Below are 13,198 nucleotides of genomic sequence, written 5' to 3'. Positions count from 1 at the left end.
CACACACACACAAATACAACACACACACACACAAATACAACACACACACACACAATACAACACACACACACAAAAATACAACACACACACACAAATACAAACACACACACACACAAATACAACACACACACACAAATACAACACACACACACAAATACAACACACACACACAAATACAACACACAACACACACAAATACAACACACACACAAATACAACACACACACAAATACAACACACACACACACACAAATACAACACACACACACAAATACAACACACACACACACAAATACAACACACACAAATACAACACACACACAAATACAACACACACACAAATACAACACACACACACAAATACAACACACACACACAAATACAACACACACACACACAAAGACAACACACACACACACACAAATACAACACACACACACACACAAATACAACACACACAACACACAAATACAACACACACAAATACACACACACACACACACACACACACACACAACACACACACAAATACAACAGACACACACAAACACAACACACACACAAATACAACACACACACACAAACACAACACACACACACACACACACAACACAAACAAATACACACACAAATTCAACACACACAAACAAATACAAGTACAACACACACACAAATACAAGTACAACACACACAAACAAACAAGTACAACACACACACAAATACAAGTACAACACACACACAAATACAAGTACAACACACACACAAATACAAGTACAACACACACACAAATACAAGTACAACACACACAAATACAACACACACAAAATACACAAAAATACAACACACACACAAATACAACACACACACAAATACAACAACACACACAACAAAAATACAACACACACACAAATACAACACAACACACACACCACAAATACAACACACACACACACCACAAATACAACACAACACACACACCACAAATACAACACACACACAAATACACCACACACACACAAATACACCACACACACACACAAATACACCACACACACACACAAATACACCACACACACACACAAATACACACACACACACACAAATACACCACACACACACACAAATACACCACACACACACACAAATACACCACACACAAATACACCACACACACACACAAATACACACACACACACACAAATACACCCACACACACAAATACACCACACACACAAATACACCACACACACACACAAATACACACACACACACACAAAATACACCCCACACACACACAATACACCCCACACACACACAAATACACCCACACACACACAAATACACCCCACACACACACAAAATACACCCCACACACACACAAATACACCCCACACACACACAAATACACCACACACACACACAAATACAACACACCACACAAATACAAATACAACACACAAAAATACAACACACACACACAAATAACAACACAAATACAACACACACACACACACACAAATACACACACACACAAAATACGACACCAATACAACACACAACACACACAAACACACACACACACAACAAACACAACACACACACAAACACACACACACACACAAATACAACACACACACAAATACAACACACACACAAATACAACACACACACAAATACAACACACACACAAATACACACACACACAGACAACACACACACATATACAACACACACACACACAAATACAAATACAACAAACACAAACACACACAAATACAACAAACACAAACACACACACACACAAATACAACACACACACACAAATACACACACACACAATACAACACACACACACAAATACACACACACACAAATACAACACACACACACACAAATACAACACACAGACAACACACACAAATACACACACACACACACAAATACAAATACAACAAACACAAACACACACAAATACAACAAACACAAACACACACAAATACAACACACACACAAATACAACACACACACACACAAATACAACACACACACACACAAATACAAATACACAAACACAAACACACACACAATAAAACAAAACACAAACACACACACACACACAAATACAACACACACACACAAATACAACACACACACACAAATACAACACACACACACACACAAATACACCACACACAAATACACCACACACAAATACACCACACACAAATACACCACACACAAATACACCAAACACAACACAACACACACACACACAAATACAACACACACACACAAACACAACACACACAAACACAACACACACAAACACACAAATACCACACAAATACACACACAAATTCAACACACACAAACAAATACAAGTACAACACACACACACAAATACAAGTACAACACACACACAAACACACACACACACACACACACAAATACAACACACACACACACAAATGCAACACACACACAAAATACAACACACACACACACAAATGCAACACACACAGACAATACACACACAAATACAACACACACCAGACAACACACACACAAATACAACACACACACACACAAATACAACACACACAAATACAAATACAACACACACACACACAAATACAAATACAACAAACACAAACACACACAAATAAAAGAAACACAAACACAACACACACACACAAATACAACACACACACACAAATACAACACACACACACAAATACAACACACACAAACACAACACACACAAACACACAAATACCACACAAACAAATACACACACAAATTCAACACACACAAACAAATACAAGTACAACACACACACACAAATACAAGTACAACACACACACAAACACAACACACACAAACACACACAAATACAACACACACACACACAAATACAACACACACACACACAAATACAACACACACACACACAAATACAACACACACACACACAAATACAAATACAACAAACACAAACACACACAAATAAAACAAACACAAACACAACACACACACACAAATACAACACACACACACAAATACAACACACACACACAAATACAACACACACACACAAATACACCACACACAAATACACCACACACAAATACACCAAACACAAACACAACACACACACAAATACAACACACACACACAAACACAACACACACAAACACACAAATACCACACAAACAAATACACACACAAATTCAACACACACAAACAAATACAAGTACAACACACACACACAAATACAAGTACAACACACACACAAATACAAGTACAACACACACACAAACACAACACACACAAACACAACACACACAAACACAACACACACAAACACACACAAATACAACACACACACACACAAATGCAACACACACACACAAATACAACACACACACACACAAATACAACACACACACACACAAATACAACACACACACACACAAATACAACACACACACACACAAATACAAGTACAACACACACACAAACACAACACACACAAACACAACACACACAAACACAACACACACAAACACACACAAATACAACACACACACACACAAATGCAACACACACACACAAATACAACACACACACACACAAATACAACACACACACACACAAATACAACACACACACACACAAATACAACACACACACACACAAATACAACACACACACACACACACAAACACACACACACACACACACATACAACACACACACACACACACAAACACACACACACACACACATACACACACAAATACAACACACACACACACAAATGCAACACACACACACAAATACAACACACACACACAAATACAACACACACACACACAAATACAACACACACACAAACAAATACAACACACACACAAATACAACACACACACAAATACAACACACACACAAATACAACACACACACAAATACAACACACACACAACACACACACAAATACAACACACACACAAATACAACACACACACAACACACACACAAATACAACACACACACAAATACAACACACACACACACAAATACAACACACACACACAAATACAACACACACACACACAAATACAACACACACACACACAAATACAACACACACACACAAATACAACACACACACACACAAATACAACACACACACAAATACAACACACACACACAAATACAACACACACACACAAATACAACACACACACACACACACACAAATACAACACACACACACACACACAAATACAACACACACACACACAAATACAACACACACACACTCACAAATACAACACACACACACACAAATACAACACACACACACACAAATACAACACACACACACTCACAAATACAACACACACAAATACACAAAAATACAACACACACACAAATACAACACACACAAACACAGCACACACACAAACACAGCACACACACAAATACAACAAACACAAACACACACAAATACAACAAACACACACAAACACAAATACAACACACACACACACACACAAACACAAACACAAATACAACACACACACACAAACACAAATACAACACACACACACAAACACAAATACAACACACACACACAAACACAAATACAACACACACACACAAACACAAATACAACACACACACACAAACACAAATACAACACACACACACAAACACAAATACAACACACACACACAAATACAACACCCACACACAAATACAACAAACACCCACACACAAATACAACAAACACCCACACACAAATACAACAAACACCCACACACAAATACAACAAACACACACACACAAATACAACAAACACACACAAATACAACAAACACACACAAATACAACACACACACACAAACACAACACACACACAAACACAACACACACACAAACACAACACACACACAAACACAACAACAACACACACACACAAATACAACACAAAAACACAAATACAACAAACAAACACACACAACACACACACACAAATACAACAAACACACACACAAATACAACACACACACACACACACAAATACAACAAACACACACAATACACACACACACACAAATACAACAAACACACACAATACACACACACACACAAATACAACAAACACACACAATACACACACAAATACAACACACACAAATACAACACACACACAAATACAACACACACACACCGACACACACACACACCGACACACACACACACCGACACACACACACACGACACACACGACACATACACACACACGACACATATACACCCCACACACACACAAATACACCCCACACACACACAAATACACCCCACACACACACAAATACACCCCACACACACACAAATACACCACACACACACACAAATACACCACACACACACACAAATACACCACACACACACAAATACAAATACAACACACAAATACAAATACAACACACACACACAAAAATACAACACAAATACAACAAACACAACACACACACACAAATACAACACACACACACACAACACACACACACAAATACAACACACACACACACAAATACGACACCAATACAACACACACAACACACACACACAACACACACACAAACACAACACACACACAACACACACACAAACACAACACACAGACAACACACACACAAATACAACACACACACACAAATACAACACACACAGACAACACACACAAATACAACACACACACACACAAATACAAATACAACAAACACAAACACACACAAATACAAATACAACAAACACAAACACACACAAATACAACAAACACAAACACACACAAATACAACACACACACAAATACAACACACACACACAGACACACACACACACCGACACACATACACACCGACACACACACACACCCACACCGACACATACACACACACCCACACCGACACACACGACACATACACACACACCCACGACACATACACACCCACACGACACATATACACCCCACACACACACAAATACACCCCACACACACACAAATACACCCCACACACACACAAATACACCCCACACACACACAAATACACCCCACACACACACAAATACACCCCACACACACACAAATACACCACACACACACAAATACACCCCACACACACACAAATACACCACACACACACAAATACACCACACACACACAAATACACCACACACACACACAAATACACCACACACACACACAAATACACCACACACACACACAAATACACCACACACACACACAAATACACCACACACACACACAAATACACCACACACACACACAAATACACCACACACACACACAAATACAAATACAACACACAAATACAACACACACAAAAATACAACACAAATACAACAAACACAACACACACACACAAATACAACACACACACACACAAATACGACACCAATACAACACACACAACACACACACAAACACAACACAAACACAACACACACACAAACACAACACACACAGACAACACACACACACAAATACAACACACACACAAATACAACACACACACAAATACAACACACACACACACAAATACAACACACACACACACAAATACAACACACACACACACAAATACAACACACACACACACAAATACAACACACACAAATACAACACACACACACACAAATACAAATACAACAAACACAAACACACACAAATACAACAAACACAAACACACACAAATACAACACACACACAAATACAACACACACAAATACAAATACAACAAACACAAACACACACAAATACAACAAACACAAACACACACAAATACAACACACACACAAATACAACACACACACAAATAAAACAAACACAAACACAACACACACACACAAATACAACACACACACACAAATACAACACACACACACAAATACACCACACACAAATACACCAAACACAAACACAACACACACACAAATACAACACACACACACAAACACAACACACACAAACACAACACACACAAACACACAAATACCACACAAACAAATACACACACAAATTCAACACACACAAACAAATACAAGTACAACACACACACACAAATACAAGTACAACACACACACAAATACAAGTACAACACACACACAAATACAACACACACAAACACAACTACAACACACACACACACAAATGCAACACACACACAAATACAACACACACACACAAATACAACACACACACACAAATACAACACACACACACAAATACAACACACACACACACACAAATACAACACACACACACACAAATACAACACACACACACACACACAAATACAACACACACACACACATACAACACACACACAAATACAACACACACACACACATACAACACACACACATACAACACACACACAAATACAACACACACAGACAACACACACACAAATACAATACAAATACAAACACACACAAATACAACACACACACAAATACAACACACACACAAATACAACACACACACAAATACAACACACACACAAATACAACACACACACACAAATACAACACACACACAAATACAACACACACACAAATACAACACACACACACAAATACAACACACACACAAATACAACACACACACAAATACAACACACACACAAATACAACACACACACAACACACACACAAATACAACACACACACACACACAAATACAACACACACACACAAATACAACACACACACACAAATACAACACACACACACAAATACAACACACACACACACAAATACAACACACACAAACACAACACACACAAACACAACACACACAAATACAACACACACACACACACAAATGCAACACACACACACAAATACAACACACACACACAAATACAACACACACACAAATACAACACACACACACACAAATACAACACACACACACACACACACAAATACAACACACACACACACACACACAAATACAACACACACACACTCACAAATACAACACACACACACACACAAATACAACACACACACACACAAATACAACACACACACACTCACAAATACAACACACACAAATACACAAAAATACAACACACACACAAATACAACACACACAAACACAGCACACACACAAACACAGCACACACACAAATACAACAAACACAAACACACACAAATACAACAAACACACACAAACACAAATACAACACACACACACACAAACACAAATACAACACACACACACAAACACAAATACAACACACACACACAAACACAAATACAACACACACACACAAACACAAATACAACACCCACACACAAATACAACAAACACCCACACACAAATACAACAAACACCCACACACAAATACAACAAACACCCACACACAAATACAACAAACACACACACACAAATACAACAAACACACAAACACAACACACACACAAACACAACACACAAACACAAATACAACACACACACACAAATACAACACACACACACAAATACAACACACACACACAAATACAACAAACACACACAACACACACACACAAATACAACAAACACACACACAAATACAACACACACACACACACACACAAATACAACAAACACACACAATACACACACACACACAAATACAACAAACACACACAATACACACACAAATACAACACACACAAATACAACACACACACAAATACAACACACACACACCGACACACACACACACCGACACACACACACACCCACACCGACACATACACACACACCCACACCGACACACACGACACATACACACACACCCACGACACACACACCCACACGACACATATACACCCACCCACACGAGACATATACACCCACACATGACACATACACACACGACACATACACACACGACACATACACACACCCCTCCCCCACACGACACATACACACACACCCAACTCCCCCACACGACATACACACACACCCCCCCTCCCCCACACGACATACACACACCCCCCCTCCCCCACACGGCATATACACACACACCCCCACACGGCATATACACACACACCCCCACACGACTCATACACACCCCCCCCACATGACATACACACACACCCCCCACACGACATACACACACACACCCCCCACACGACATACACACACACACCCCCCACACGACATACACACACACACCCCCCACACGACATACACACACACACCCCCCACACAACACATACACCCCCCCACACAACACATACACCCCCCCACACGACACAAACACACACCCCCACACGACACATATATACACACACGATATCCACACATACGCACCCCCACACGACACATATATACACACGACCCCCCACACGACACATACACATACGATATGCACACACATGCACCCCCTCATGACACACATACACACTCAGATATATATTGACATAAAAGCAAAATTGATTCGAGTGTGTGTACTACATATATATATCGCGTGAGATTCGGGTGTATTACATATATATATATATATATAGTATGTGATTTGGGGGTTTGTGTGTATTACATATGTATATGTGTGAGAGATTCGTGTGTGTATAATATATATGTGTGATTCGGGTGTGTACGAGTTTATATATATATATATATATATTTATATATAGTGTGTGATTCGGGGGGGGGTGTGTGAGATATATATGGTGTGTGTTTCGGGGGATTGTTTGTGTGTATGTATATCGGGGGTGTGCTTGTGTGTGAGATATATATAGGGTGTGAGTGATAGTGATTCAGGGGTGAGAGAGATTCGGGGGTCTTTGTGTGGGGGTGTGTGTGTATCGTGTATGTGTCGTGTGGGGGTGCGTGTGTGTATATCGTGTGTGTGTAACCTTCGGTTCCTCTCGTACTGAGCAGGATTACTATTGCAACACATCATCAGTGTGAGATATAGTGTGTGTGTGATACCTATAGGGTGTGTGTTTTTTTTATATATATGTAATGAGAGATTCGGGGGTGTTTGTGTGCGCGCGTGTTATAATATAGTGTGTGATTCAGGGGTGTGTGTGTGTGAGAGATATATATACTGTGTGTGTGGGTATGTATATCGATGGGGTGTTTGTGTGTGTGAGATATATCGGGTGTGTGTGTGTATACATCGGGTAGAGAGAGATTTGGGGGGGGGGGGTGTGTTTTATATATATATATATATATATAATATATACAGTGTGAGAGTTATATTTCGTGTGATTCGGGTGTGTGTGTGTTATATATAGCGTGTGTGTTATATAGTGTGTGTGAGAGATATATAGTGTGTGTATCGTGTGTGTGTGTGTACATAGGGTACATCGATATCATATATATAGTAATATCGGTATATCATATATTTTATATATATATCGCATGTATATCTGATGAGAGATGTAAGAGAGATTATATTATATTATTATATCTATATATATATATATTTATGAATCAATTGTGCTTTTATGTCAATTTTATTTTGTTGTGACCACGATGTTTAAATAGTCAGAAGAACTCTCCCCAAGAGGGTGAACTGGCCTTGGGATTGATTGCTGGAATGTTTTAATTTAAATATATAAATCAGTCTGTTTTGTAAACTAAATGAAATATTACTCAATCACAAACCTGATTACTTGGATCTTGCAAATAATTGTCCTTCGCTTGTTTAGTGCTTTGAAGCTGCGAAGATCGCTACTGACTTAAGCACCTTTCAGCTCAACTGCATCGCAAATACAAAGTCATTTCAAGGTAGCAACCAAAACATCTCATTTCAACATCAGTGTGGCTACAATACTACAGGCAATTTTCTACAAGCTGTTATCAATATAGATTAAACAGTTTCAATTTTAAAATAATCAATGCTCTGCGATGATTATTTGTAAAATATACAGGGTGAAAAGATACCGATTTCCTGGACCAAGATTAAATAAAAGAAAAAAGGACTTGGATTTATTATAGAGCTTTTCACGACTCCCAGATGTCTCAAAAGCGCTTTACAGCCAAGGAAGTACTTTTGGAGTGTAATCACTGTCGGAAAGCGGCAGCCAATTTGCACACAAGCAAGCTTCCACAAGCAGCAACGTGGTAATGACCAAATAATGTTTTTTTGATTGAGGGATAAATATTGGCCAGGACACCGGGTATAATTCCCCTGCTCTCCTTTGAAACAGTGCCATGGGATCTGTTATGTCCATTTGAGAGAGCAGACAAGACTTCAGTGTAACGCCTCATCTGAAAGACGGCACTTCAGACAGTTCAGCACTCCCGCAGCACTGCACTGGAGTGTCAACATGGATTTTGTGCTCAAGTCTCTGGAGTGGAACTTGAACCCACAGCCTTCTGGCTCAGGAGAATGTGCTACCCACTGAGCCACAGCCGACACTAATATTGCACATTTGATAAAAAGGAAGTCATATTGAAATTCAGTTCCAATACTGCAAACTTTAAACGGCAAGTATCTCATTAGTGGAGGCTTTAGACCTTCAGGATTAAGCTGCTTTTATACAAGCCATCTTGTATATTTAATACACATTTATATGTATCAAAGAAGAGCGTGATATTCTGGATGAAATAAATATAGTGAGACAGAAAGTATTAAGGGGTTTAGCAGCTTTGAAAGTAGCTAAATCTCCAGGCCCGGATGAAATGCATCCCAGGCTGTTGAGCGAAGTAAAAGAGGAAATAGCTGAGGCCTTGAGCATCATTTTCCAGTCCTCTTTGGATCTGGGCATGGTGCTGGAGGATTGGAGGACTGCTAATGTAGTGCCCTTGTTTAAGAAGGGAGAAAGGAATAGGCTGAGTAATTACTGGCCTGTCAGCCTAACCTCATTGGTGGGAAAATTATTGGAAAAAATCCTGAAAAACAGAATAAATCTGCATTTAGAAAGGCAAGGATTAATTAGGGACAGTCAGCACAGATTTGTTAAGGGAAGATCGTGTCCGACTAATCTGATTGAATTTTTTGAGGAGGCAACCAAGAGGGTCGATGAGGGTAGTGCATACAGTGTAGTATATATGGACTTTAGCAAAGCTTTTGATAAGGTCCCACATGGTAGACTGGTCATGAAGGTTAAAGCCTATGGGATACATGCAAAGTGTCAAGTTGGATCCAAAATTCATTTGGAGGTAGGAAGCCAAGGGTAATGATTTGATGGATGTTTGTGTGACTGGAAGGATGTTTCCAGTGGGGTTTCACAGTGCTCAGAACTGGGTCCCTTGCTTTTTGTGGTATATAATCAATGATTTAGATTTGAATATTGGGAGTATGATTAAGAAGTTTGCAGACGACACTAAAATTGGCTGTGGGGTTGATAATGATGAGGAAAGTCATGGGCTACAGGAAGATATCAATCTACTGGTCAGGTGGGCAGAGCAGTGGCAAATGGAATTTAATTCAGAGAAGTGTGAGGTGATGCACTTGGGAGGGCTAATAAGGTTATACATATTAAGCGGTAGGCCACTTAATAGTGTCTCTGAACAAGGGGACCTTGGAGTGTTTGTCCACAGATCCCTGAAATTAGAAGGCCAGGTGGATAAGGTGGTTAAGGCGGCATACGGAATGCTTGCCTTTATTGGCCGATGCAAAGAATATAAGAGCAGGGAGGTTATAGTTAAGTTGTATAATACTTTGGTTCGGCCACAGCTGGAGTATTGCGTGCAGTTCTGGGCGCCGGATGATAGGAAGGACATGATTGCAGAAGAGAGGGTGCAGAGGAGATTTACTAGGATGCTGCCTGGAATGGAGAATCTGAGTTATGATGATAGATTGAATAGGCTGGGTTTGTTCTCATTGGAACGGAGGTTGTTGAGGAGACCTCATTGAGATGTACAAAATATTGAGGGGCCTGGACATAGTGGATAGTAAGGGTCTGTTTCCATTGGTGGAGGAGTCTATTACGAGGGGGCATAGTTTTAAGGTGGTTGGTGAAAGGTTTACATGGGATTTGAGGGTGGGCTTCTTTACGCAGAGGGTTGTGGGGATCGGGAACTCGATGCCTGGAAGAGTGGTGAATGCAGAAACCCTCACCATTTTTAAGTGATGGTTGGATGGGCACTTAAAGTGCAGTAACCTGCAGGGTTACAGACCTCGAGCTGGTAATTGGGTTTAGACTG

Source organism: Pristiophorus japonicus, chromosome 10 (genome assembly GCF_044704955.1).
Source record: "Pristiophorus japonicus isolate sPriJap1 chromosome 10, sPriJap1.hap1, whole genome shotgun sequence".
Lineage (NCBI taxonomy): Eukaryota > Metazoa > Chordata > Chondrichthyes > Pristiophoridae > Pristiophorus > Pristiophorus japonicus.
This window is presented reverse-complemented; position numbering follows the sequence as displayed.